This window comes from Wyeomyia smithii, chromosome 1, assembly GCF_029784165.1.
Source record: "Wyeomyia smithii strain HCP4-BCI-WySm-NY-G18 chromosome 1, ASM2978416v1, whole genome shotgun sequence".
Lineage (NCBI taxonomy): Eukaryota > Metazoa > Arthropoda > Insecta > Diptera > Culicidae > Wyeomyia > Wyeomyia smithii.
This window is the reverse complement of record NC_073694.1, coordinates 199153419-199166611: the sequence shown is the minus strand read 5'-3', so window position 1 is coordinate 199166611 and position 13193 is coordinate 199153419. Positions and strand designations below refer to the sequence as shown.

Here is a 13193-nt window from a genome sequence, read left to right as displayed (position 1 = left end):
TTGGAAAACAAGGCGAATAGTAATAGTCCCAGATTACTACCTTGGGGTACACCGCTACTACATTAGCGATTGAGGTTGAAATATCATCTATAATCAAATGTCCCGGGGATATGTATATGATACCGAAGCAGATAAAGTGGTTGTTATATTCAACGTTTACCCGAAGTTGCTCATTGCCGGAGCCAATTAAATTTGCATATAATGAAGAACTATATGTGTTTGTCAAGGCTATAAGTACTCCCCCCCCTCTTGGATTTTCCGGGTTTACGGTATTATTTTGCACGAAAAAGTTGAAGCCTTGTTTCTGTTAGAATAATTACACCGTATTCCTGGTCCGATGCTGCCACGAAAAAATTAACTATCTTTGTTCTTAGACTTTTTAGTAACAACAACACTCTGAGGTTTGCGTGGCGCTGGATAAAATGTAACCTGGATTATCTTCTCTGGGGAAAGTGAGTCAAAAGGTTGAGAGTCGCAGAAAGAAAGGCTTTAATGGTTTAGTTTCAATGAGAACGGATGAAGTATCAGTTTCGGATGTCTGCTCGCTTTAAAATTGATACTTTGTGATTTTCTTAGTATCCTTCCACATTTCGTCATTTAGGACAGCAGATTGGTTTTGACAGACTTGTGCCTTGTGCCGAAACCCTGAACAACTAAAGCAGTGTAGGGCATCAGTCGCATCAAGTATTATACACCTGACCCTGCCAAGATTGACACACTGGAGTTTCATCACGATCTTGAAACCACGATCATCTGTTTCGATAAGGATACAGAACAATTACTGGGCTGGCGCTACAATGCTTCTGACGTCTTCGGCAAATTGGTAGATAACACTGGTCAACACAAGTTTTGCCCTAGGACCTCAACTAGAAAAGTATGGAAGATTATAGCTTTTTAAGCATTCCTGGGAATTTTGGCGCCCCTGGCCAGCTCAGATGTGCGTCAGAAGACGGCCGAGTAATTGCTCGTCGGACTCGTCGCTTCTACGTTTGCTTATAGGGCCATTTTTTTTCTCTCTATTTTTGTCGGTGACTCCGTGTTCAAATTTGCGAATTTGTTTTTTTTTTTCTACAATCAATTTTGAATAAATTTCTGTTGCAGTCTTTTCTAGCTCTAGAATCGGATTATGAAGAAGATTTTCGGTCATTTGTAGAACCTAAGCCAAGTATAAAGCATTTTTTCGGATTTTAGGATCGTTAAAGCAGGGTTTATTTTTGGCCTTCAAATCCTCTGTCCGAGTTATTGTCCTAAATTTGGGATCTTATACACCCTTTTCATATTTTTTTCTCTCTGGCCTTAAGAATCGTTTTTCAATCTTTCTGAACTCAACTAGGTGAATATTATTTGCCTTATTTTCACTAACCAAAAGGAGCATTCTTAGGCAATTCGAAGCTTAATTTAGTATCTGAGTAATTCCCGCTGAGACCGGCCCACTATCTACATTATGGTATTGAAAACGATTCATGTTATGTGTTTTTGAAAGCCCATGTTGAACAAGTAAAAAAACTTGATCAAATTGATGGAATTGATTGTTAACTGGAAATCAATACTTTTTTCACCAAAATTGCTTTAACTCCTTAATTTCTCTATGAAATCACCTAAACCAACATATCATTAGAAAGGTGAAAGATAGAGCTTTCTTTTGCAAATATCAAAGTGGGTAGTCGCCATATTTGATTTGGCCGCCATTTTGTTTTCTTTCAGAGAAATTGGTTTTTGAATAGATGTCAGTTTTTATTATTCCATTCGAAAGATCATGCTTTTTTATATAAAATATGTTAAAATTAGAGATGTATGTTGTCTAAAACAAAAATAATAATAAAATTACCGAAACATGTGCGACTCGACCGTTTGGAATTTCGCTAAATCTTACCTCACTGAAAATGCTGTAATACGTTATATTCTTCATAGAATATTTTGAACCACCCCATCACTAGAGAGAGGATGGAAAAGATATTCTATTGAAAATTGTCAGGCGATTGTGACGCTGTTAACTTTTGCTTTCAGCCTGCAATATAAAAATAAATTTAACTTCGTGATGGTTTAGAGGAACAATCAAACGTGCATGGTACAGTTTTTTTAATTAATTAAATCGTGTTAATTTTACGAAATCAAATTCATTGTCTGTTTTGTATCAAATACACTCTCATCTAATTCACATACAGTTTGTCGCCATTTCAAATCGTTTTTAGATTGGGCTCTGGAACATCAGTCGAATGTGATGCAATTCGAGTTCGTGAGTGATCTGAATTATGACGAAACTGCAGGCCAACTAAAATCAAGAATGGAGCACGTCAAGACGATCCAGAGGACACACTCCCTTCATTTTTTCATATCGCAAGGGGAATATTACCTAGAAGTAAGAGAATATTCGCTAAGTCCCAATGGAAAGACTTGAATAACCAGCCCCACACCCTACTTATCTTCCTACACCTTTTCCTTTCTTCGGAAGTTTTTCGGAAGTTCTTACATGTGGATCTATTACGTTCGTTTTCCAATGATTAAAAAATGAGAACTCCAAACTTAATTCAGGACCGTTTTTTTCAGAAAAAAATTTGAAACATGCCTCCTTAATGCGGAACATAACTTTAGGTCATTCTTCTATTCTCTATCCATTTTTCCCATCTTCCATAAACGTTTTAAGACGATCCCAAACTCAATTCTGATACTTTTCTGTATTTGGAAACAGTTATCGGTAATTCTGCGTAGGGCTGTATTGGTCTTTTTTACCTTTTCTTACGATATTGATTTTTATCACTTCCTAGCTTTTGAAAATGTTTTTCGTTGAATCTGAACTTAATTTAGGATATATGTTCTTTGACGATTCTATGGGTAATCTTTGACCAAAAAGTGTATTTTTAAGTTTTGAGTTTAATTTTAGATCTTTAATGTTTTAAACCCTATTTATGCCCTCCGGAAGTCCTTTTTTAGACTCAAAAAATTTCTTTTCGTCTGTTTCTGATACTCAGGAATGGACTTCGATTTTGGGTAATGATGTTTTCTGTTTGTCCGCTATTCGAACCCTTTGTAATTGTGAGGTAAATTTTAAATGAGTTTTTTTTTCCTTTCTGGTTGGAGTATGTTTTAAAATTTATTTCCGGTCATACTGAATTGTGGAACAATTTTTGATCACTTTTTCTGACCTTCAGAACGTTTTTGGAATTTAATTTAGGAACGTTCTCGGCTTTTTTTGTATTACATGTATTTGGACATATTTCTCTCAAAGTATAAGCTTAAAGTTTATTCTTTTATTCTTCTATTTCTAACCTTCTTTTCATGGCATTCTAAATGCAATTTAAACCATTTGGTTTAAACTCCGAGTTTGCTGGGGTCCAAATTCAAAGAAATGGTTAAAAAGTTATAATTTTTGAATTTTTTGCAGTTTTCAGTTTTCAGTCAAAATGTGTTGACAAGTGTAATTGAGTTCAACCAATTTTGAAGAATTCTCTGCTTCAGCCTCTTCTGGCTATGAAATTGTTTTCTGGGTAGGATTCTCGGTCATGTAGATATCGTTTCCTGTTTTCCATTTTTTTGGAATTCTAAGCCAAGCTCAAATCATTTTTTTTCGGATTCTAAGTTCGGTGAAGCAGGATTAATTTTTTACTCTTTCTTGGCCATCAAGTAATTCGTTCGGGTTATTGTGCTAAATTTGAGAACTTTTTAGCCTCTAGAATCGTTTTTCTACCTTTTTTTCCCAATGTTTTGAAATTCTAAGGCTAATTTAGTATCACTTTTCTATCTCTATTTTGTTATTTGGGAACCTCTTTTTACTATCCATTCATTGTTTTTATAAACATCCCTTAAAAACAAGCTTCCAGTAATTTTCAGTCCGAAATGGGGACATTTTTAGCCAATCCTGAACGTGACGATCTCTTACTCTCCCGTTTCTACCTTAGTTTATTGTTCAAATTAAAAAATAAACGACCATAACGTATGTCCGACGTTTCGGTCTTTGAAATTGGCCTTCCTCAGGCGATGTGAAGTTGTACCGTTTTTCGTCAAGCGTACAAAGCGCTGCACGAAAAACGGTGCAACTTTATATAACCTTAGGAAAACCAAGTCCAATGACCGAAACGTCGGATATAAAACATTCTAGCGTTTTGATCCAAAGTTCTTTGTCGCCTTCGGTAACCTTGGTGATTCTGAACTCAATTTGCGAAAATGTTCTTTCTCCACTGTTACTAGTTTTCAAAAGCAGTTTTCAGTTTTCGCTACTGCTAACTTTCTCGTTTGTTTTTTTTTCTTCCGAAAATTTTTAATCTCGGTGTTTATTAGCTCCATGTTGGAGTAACTTTCGATCAACGCTTCTAAAACGTTTTCCATTAATTTTGAACTCTGATTGAGGTTTTTTTTTCTTTACTTTCTTTTTATTGATCATGTGAAACAAGTTACAAAGATACTAAGCTCAATTTAGTTTCCGTTGAATGTAATTAATTATATTTCTGTTCTTTCAGAATTTTTTTCACTGATTCTTTTTTTTTTTGTTCGTTTGTCCTTTCCGACCTTTAGAAGATCTGTTTTCGGCTCAATTTTAGAGAATTGCTTATCTGTAGCATTCTGAATTCAATTTGGGAAAGTTTTTTTAACCCTTTTTAGCACGTTCCTGGGGCAAAGTGTCTGACACGTTTAGAATTTTATTCTCTTATTGGCGGTTCTGAATCCAGTAACCTGGAGCGTTTTGTTACCTTTTTTATGGCTCCAGTGCCATTCGAATCAGCTTCATCAGTTTCGTTGAAAAAATAAACATTTTCTAACATTATTCGCTTCGCTTGACTTAGTCGTACGCCGCTTTGTAATGCACAAACAAATGGTGAATCCGCAGGTTGTATTCCTGGTAATCATCGAAAAAACGTCGCCACCGGTCTCAATCTCAAGAATAGTATACGAGAGAGCACTTATTGCGAGGAAAAATTGGAACAAATGGAAAAACTATATTGGGCTTAAATTCAATTTGTTTCGTTAGTTTTTACCTGTTTCAGAACTTTGAAAGCATTCTTGAACTCCATTTTGGCTGTTTTTCCTTTCTATTTAGTATTCAATTATTTTGTATCACTTTTCCAATCCAGCCATTCAATTTTAGGATTGTTTCCTTATGCTCATGGCATAAGTTTTTTCTTCTCATTCAAGCCTTTGTAAATGTTTTTCGGTGATTCTGATCCTAGTTTAGGTCAATTTTTGTCGAATTTTAACATCTTCAAAGTGTCCAAATTGCTTTGTGGTCATCGTTTCGTATTTTCTTGAATCACTTCATTCGGGATTGAATCGTTTTTCGTTTTTTTTTGGCCTTCTCTACCTTTAGAATCGTTGCTCGATAACATTTTTCCAAGCGATTCTGGGAGCCTCATTTGATATCTTTATTTTACTGTTTATGAACTCAATTTGGGATAGTCTCAAGAAGCGCTTTTCTCCACTCTTTTTAAAAGCGTATATTTACCTTCCTGGAAGCGATTCATTCCCCAGGCATTTCTCAGCGATTCTAAGCTAAATTTTCGTTTCTTTTTTTTATTTCGTCCCTTCTGTTCTATGAATACATTTTCCGGTAATTCTGAAGCTAAATTAGGGGTAATTGCTTTTCATGTTTTCTCCCTATAGGCTCCTAGAATTATTTTTGACCTTTTCTTTTTTAATCTTCTCTGGCTATAGAATCGTTTGCGAGGCAAGATGCCGTTTTGCTTCCCTCCTTTTCTGACTTATTACTAATGCAAGATTCTAAGCTCAGTTCAAGGCATTTTTTTGAATTTAAATTCTCTGTTCGTGTTTGCGTTGTTTGTTTCTTGTCCTAAATTTGATGGCAAACGGGAACAGAAAATTAAAACAAAGTGGTTAACTTTAGTATAATTTTTTGGGGAAAATTTAAATTTTCACCAGCAGTTCAAAAAAGAAATACTTTTGAAATACATTTGGCACGTTTACGGCGTTTAAAGCAGCTTTATATTAGTTACGATTCGTCCGGATGTTTTTCTCACTTCCCAATTACTTACGGACCTAGTCTTCTGATATTAAAGTAGCCCCAAAGTAGTTTCATTTTTTCACTTATCCTGCATTTTTCCGTCGAGCTTTTCCGAGAATCGTATGCATTGATAACTTCTATCACTTTCTTTCCCAAACATCGCTCGATGCCGTTTTTTTTGATTATTATACATCTCCACACATGTTCCCTCCTGCAAAACCAACAGCCGCGAAACTACTGCAACTCGGCTTCCAACTCCCCGTACTGGATTCGCAGTGAGCAGCTCTAAGTCCTCTAACGCAAAATCGCTCAAGCAGAAGCTCGCAACCGACCCCAGTTAGTTGCCAGTGAAGCAGTCGGAGTTTGTTAAAAAGTTATAAGTAGATTTTATCGAGCAAAATATTGAAAAAACGAACCAGGGAATCTTGCCGATCAAATCCCGCAATCGGTGATTAATGACGTTTGCCTTTTATCTATTGCTGAGAGCGTAGAACAAAAACACAGAACCATCTGCACTGTCTGCCTTTTTTAGACACAGATTTTTTCTAACATAAAAAGATAACAATAAACAAAAGCTTTTGCTTTCCGTTGAAAGCCCTGAAGCCGGAGCGAATGCGTTCCAATATACATGTAAATAACGTCAGATGCCCTCACAGAGTCAAAGTACGACCGATCGATGTCATTCTCCTGGGCAAAGTTCACCGTCGAGCAGAAGATGAGCGCCGAGATGGAATAATCGCATTCGTTATCGGGGGAACGGATAACGCACACGAGCCCCCCTGTGGCACAGGATGAGGCCAATAACCAGCGGGGGATGAACGACGATGACAGACGCAAGAGTTACTCATTCGGTTGCAGTGAAAGTCGACATATGAGCTGCAGCCCATCGAAGCTCAGGAAGCTGCACAGATTGCCAGCAGCCGATTATCGTTAGGATAAGGAACGTCAGAAACCTTTTGGAGTCCTATCATAACAGCGCGGCAAGCAATCGCTGTCGAACAATATCTTCGGGAGATTAAATCGAAGCACCTGGCAAGTTTGACGAAAGTGAAGCCAATCCTCGGTCGCCTGAGGATGAGGATGAAACCGAACGATTAAACATCGGTTCGTAGAGAATTGGTTCCATCGCCGGAGAAGCAGGTAGATATCTCGTTCGTATGACACCCCGAAAGTGCGCGCCCGCTGTAACACCCACTATTGCACCTCTCAGATGTTGTTTTACTGTTTTTCTTCGGTTCATGTTTTGAGCGGCGGTCGAGGGGTTTGACTGTGGCGAATTTTCTAAGCTCGAAATTTGTGACGAGTGGCACAAGTTGGGTTGAATGTTGAACAACTATTTTGAAAAGTATTATGTTAGAGATTTCAGTAATATTTAGGTCTTCCAAAACATAGTTCTATACTGTTTTTCAATTTTATACTCTCATTCGATACTATGACTATAAAACTCATACCATATTCACTGAAAAAATATACAATCGTTTTCATTTGAAATGATTTTACGTTACGAATGTTTGTGTAAAGAAGCGAAATGGAAACCAACCACAAATAAAAACCTTTAAACACAAAATAGAGATATTGAATTTTACAAAAAAAAAATTAATATAGAAACACATTAAAGATACAAAAAAACTAACCAAGAAACCACAACAATTATGAATATTAAACACAATCGAAACAGAAAATAGAACATTTTAACAAAAAATTAAACATTGAAACAAAAATACAATTATTGTCGTAAAACAATAAAATCGGAATAAAAATGAGCGCCTAATGAATAACACAACATGGAATATTTTTATGAAGAAAACAAAAAACTGTACACGATACTAGCGTTGCACCGAATAATAGGGCTGAGAAAAAAATTTTGGTGAAAAGTACCGAATTTCTAGTTTACAGAATAATGGTTTTAACTTGAGTTTGTCTAGGGTAAGTCACATTGAGTCAAGAATAATTTGGTTTTTAACTTTTCTTATCTTATCATCATGTTTCGCTGAATGTTCGGCCGTCTGTTTAGCATTCGGCCGACCGGACGGCCGAATATTCAACAGAACTTTATGACTAAATGAGAAAAATGAAAAACAAAATTCCTCATGAATTAAAGTGGATTACCCTAGACAAGGTCTAGTTTAAATCATTATTCAATAATCCGAATACTCTGTAATTTTCAAAAATAACTTTTTGCCAGCCCTATTATTCGGTGCATCTCTACTCTATACAGATTATTCAGAGAACTAACAGAGTGGCAGAATGATCGACACATAGGAAGCAAAAAATGAAGAATAAAAATAAAAAACATCGCAACAATGAGAAAAAATAAATATATATCGAACCGCAAACAAAATAAAAACCGGCAAACCTAAAAACTTGTTATTCGAATCGGAAACTAAAAAAACTAAAAAGGAGAAATCAGTGTCAGTAGAGACGATGAAAAAAAAAACAAATGAAATAACAAATACCAAAAAAACAAAAAAAAACTGAAAAATTGTAAAAAAAGAACACTTCTGCAGTCTGATTCAAAACAGAAACATTACAAAAAGCAAAAATAAAAACAAACCGAGAAAAAAGAGGAAATGTCATGTACAGATACGAAAACGAAAAGAAACGAAGAAACTAAAAAAACATAAGCTGTAAATTGTGTGCACCAAATAAATTATAAATGAATAAATATCAGAGATTGCTCACAACAAAAGAATTAAAGAAAAGCATAAACAGATATAATACCTAAAAATAATAGAACACAGAACATCTAATTTAAAAACATTGGAAAAGACGCAGTCGTCTAGAAACACAAAAAATAAAAATAATAATTGGAAAATATATTAAACAGAAAATTATGATGCTCTGAAAACAAAACACGAAAAATTAAGTAGCATTTGAGAAACACATACCATCGATGGATAAAACTAACAAATCATGAAAATTTTAAAATCCCAGATATAAAATGCGATAAATGATAGTTGGCAACGCTTTGCTATCTTTGCGGGAAAATAGCAACTAATTTTAGTATTCAAATTAAAACCGTGACTCTACTTTACTTTTGTATCCGGAAAGTACAAAAATTGTAAAACCGAAAACAGAAACGGAATTCGCTTGTTGCGATGAAGGACACTAAAATCTGAAAACTAAAAAAAAAACAGTCTTTCAATGAAAAAAAATGCATAAAAAATGAAAAAAAAAATAGAAACTTAAAACCAGTAAATTTGAAATCTTAATATTCTAATCGGAAACTGAAGAACTATTCGAAATACTTGTAGAATGAGATAACGTAGTATTCAAAGCGAAATATTGCAATAGAAACATACAAATCCGAAAATAAATGTAAATTAACTACTGTGCAAAACCATATATAATCAAATTTTGAAAAAAATAGAAAAAATCCAAGAAAACATTCCTTTAGAGACAGAAAAATAACTGTGACATAATAAAAGTACCCGAAAAAAGGAGCCACAAAAAAGTAAAAGAAGCACAAAAATAAGGAAATAGGAGACTACTGGCATACAAAAAAGTGCAACAGTAAAAAATAAAACAACACGAAATGGAGAAACTGAATAGCACAGCACCTTGGTCTACGTAAAACTCAAAGCTGCTAACAGAAAATATGAATAAAACTAGAAAACATAACAAACGGAAAAGTATCAAAGGCAGAAAAATAAAAACGAAACATAAAGAGAAAATAACAAACAGAAACACAGAGGTATAAACTAATGAAAAATATGTGAGAAAAATTAAAGAGAGAGGTAGGCTGGATAAGATCTTCCTAAATCAATAATTATCATGTTACAGAACGATACTAGAAAAGTAGTGGGTTAGCGTTAGAGAGTCTATAGACTAGAGATAAATGAATTGAAATTTAAAATATCAAAAATGAAATCAAATAAAAGATAACCAAAAAAATCAAGAAGAAAAAACTGAAAGGAGAATAAACTAAACTGTAAATTGTATATTCGATATATCTATGCAAAAATAACTATGCAAAAATAAAATACAAAAAACATAGCACAGAAAATGCAAAAAAATATTGATGTTTTTAAATGAAAAATACCAAAGAAGTATATAAAATAAATATCAGAAATTGCTCACAACAAAAGAAGTAAAAATGAGCATAAACAGTTCGAAAACCTATAGCATAATAGAATACAGAACATTGAATTAAAGAACTGGAAAACACGCAGTAGCCTAGATATACAAAACCTTGAAACAGAAAACACTTATGAAAATTGGAAAATATAATTATCAGAAAACTATGAATGCTCTGAAAAAAAAACACGAAAAATTAAATAGCAGTCAAGAAATTGAATAGCATTTGAGAAAGTTTTGGAATCCCAGGTATAAAATGCGATAAATTAATAATTTGGAGTATAGAAAACCACACAAACCACATTTTAGAGCAAAGCTGAATTCGCAAAAAAAAAGCTTAAAAACATGAAAAAAAAAACACCTTTAGTACCAAAAAACACAGTTCACAGCAGGAACATTGCAAATAGAAATATTAGTAACAGTAGTAGTAACAAGATACTAACTTAAAAAAAAAAACAAAAAAGGAACTAAGCGAAAAATTCATTTCTAAATTTCATATGCTAGTAAAATAAAAGAAACAGAAGAAACAGCAAAACAAAAAAAGGGACAGCCTAAACAATCCTTAAAATAGTAAAAAATAAGCAGTAAAAACGAGCACTGAGAACAGAAAAAAAACTCTAAACACAAAACGAAGAAATTGAATGACACAGTACTCGAAAAGTACAGAAAATACAGAACCGAAAACAGGAAACACCCTAAAATTAGAAACTATAAGAGCCAGAAAAATATGAAAATCCTTAAAAAAAATTAAAACATGGAGATAAGAGAAAATCGAACAGCTCATATAAAAATTTATTTGGAAAAAAGAAGAAACAAAGAATTTTCATGAACACTCAATCAAAACTACCATTCATATAGTGAAATAGTCATGATACAACATAAAAAAATAATTTCCAAACAACGAACGAAAAAATAATTCAGCAAGCAGAGTCGAAATAATTACAAAAAAATAACGACAAATATGAGGCAAAAATTGAAAAACATAGAAATTCGCAACAACAAAAAAACGAAGGACAGTAGAATTTGGAAAACTAAAAAAACATCTTTGATTAAAAAGATGCTTGGAAGAACTATTAGAAATACAGTAATCGTGAAGCTGAGGAGAAACCATGATATGATAATATATGATAATACAAATCCGAAAACAAATGTAAAAGCTGCTGTACCAAACTATATGAAATCAAATTTTGAAAAAATAAAGAAAATCCAACAAATGTCATTCAAAATTTTAAAAATAACTGGGATATAGGAAAAAAAGAAGCAATAAAATAAATTAAAAAAATAAAATAAAAGAAACAAGAAGAATAAGAAAATAGAAGGCAGTAGTATACAAAGAAGTACAAAACGGCAACAAATAAAACAACACTTGATTTACGTTGAAACTCAAAACTGAACAAAAAATACAAATATAAACTAGAAAATATACAAGCGAAAAAGCGTGAAAATAAATAGAAAACGAAAATAAAAAACAAACGAAAAATGTGGAAGCAAATACTTTATAGTTGCAGTTGCGTAGCCAGGATTTCCAAATTGAAGAGAGAGGCAGGTTGGATAAGTTCTCCTTAAATCAATAATTACCATGTAACAGAACGGGATTAGGAAAACAGTAGATGGACGTTAGAGAATAAAAAGCCGACAAACAGTTTACCGTGATGATAACTGTCATGCCAACACCGTAAACAGCAATTTAATATCATACAGCAGTCCTGTTTTGATGTGACATTTACACTCACTTTAACTTAAGGTTAGCGCCTTGTCATTTTTCTGATCTACAGTTTCTCTGAATTGGCGCGATCACGTTTCCAATCCCAATACAGATTACGTTGTAGTGGGAATGTGAATGCGTTAGAGTATTAAAAAGAGATGAGAAGAAAATACAGTTAAACATGGAGTGTTTTCCCGCTATCATTAGCGGTACCGCTTACCGTACAACTTACATGCTGATCAAATAAACCTTTTCGTAGTTCAGTCAATCGTCAATTCGAAAGACATATTCGCATTGTTGTTTATCGCATGACATAAACAGCAGGGTGCTAATAGAAATCGATTTTTCGAATTTAGCGTGTCTCGAAGCTCGTCTTTTTTAAAAGGGTCACCGTGCAAAATTCCGGTTCAATTGTGCAGCCCCATTTCCTGAACCAGGTATAGTCACAGAAATCCATTTCCCCAGACAGGCCTGTCGTTTCTCTTCAAAGAATCACTGTTGTGTAGGAGAATATCCTCCACTAGGAAAACAATAGTCATACTGGTGAGCAAATCGACGCACTTTTTTCTGTGAGATTTGGATCACTGCTACTGCCTATTTTAACTTTTGTGATATACCTCTCCTTTAGTCTAGGTACTCGTGGCAGTCATATCACTATTGATCTATCGTATCCTTTCTTTCAATTTCACAATTAATTTCGTTTGAAATTTTTTAGCTCATGAAGAATCGACGCACTTGCTTGCAGAACAGCGAATCTGACGAGCTTGCTAAAAACACCGTGGTGGAACCTCAAATATCTCTTCTGAGAGATAATAAACTGAGATGAGGTTTCTTCCACGAAAGGAAGTTACGCACAATAACTACACAACAGTGCTTCTACAGTGAGCCTCTTGAACAAATATTTAATAAGGAGAGCGAGCGAGCGACGAGAAAATAGATTGCGTTTACTCCGCATCACACTTTCCTACGAGAAAACTTAAGTTGTCTCTATTGTATTACCTCAACAAAACGCTCCGCGGTGAACTTTTGTATATTTTAACTAGAGTGACTCACCACTCTTGCTTCGCTCAGCTGAGCAGCAAGTGTGTAATTTTTCCTGCGGCCAGCAGAAGCACAGCACAGAACAGAAGAAACAAGTGTGGAGTAAAAAAATGCTACATGCAGTGCTCATGCTGCAGAGGAAGTTTGCGGTAAAATTCAACTCTTTCCACACATTGAGGGTATTAAGAAGCAGGGATGCCACATATACAGATTTTTCTATATTTTACAAATTTTTGTACTAAAAAAGCAATACAGAATCTGTCCTACAGAATTACAGAATATTGCCAAAAATACAGACATTGCTGTTCCGACTGAAATTAATTTCAAATGTTGGATTCGATTGAAAGATTTTTAAACTTTTGTGAAAAAAAACTGACACTACCTATGTTGATATCGATGCACAAAAAGCTGAATGTAGCT

At 34.2% G+C, this 13193-nt stretch overlaps 1 protein-coding gene across 3 annotated transcripts in view; it reads left to right on the top strand.

Annotated features, from left to right (window-relative positions):
• The window catches only part of LOC129718959 (uncharacterized), a 389511-nt gene that overhangs the window by 317988 nt on the left and 58330 nt on the right, over positions 1-13193 (top strand). Inside the window, exon 9 of one of the 3 annotated variants that reach the window (XR_008727096.1) lies at positions 6177-7090. The exons of the other annotated variants lie outside the window; for them this stretch is intronic. The gene's annotated coding sequence lies outside the window, so the exon portion shown is untranslated. The remainder of the gene's footprint in view (positions 1-6176; positions 7091-13193) is intronic. 3 annotated transcript variants of the gene reach the window in all.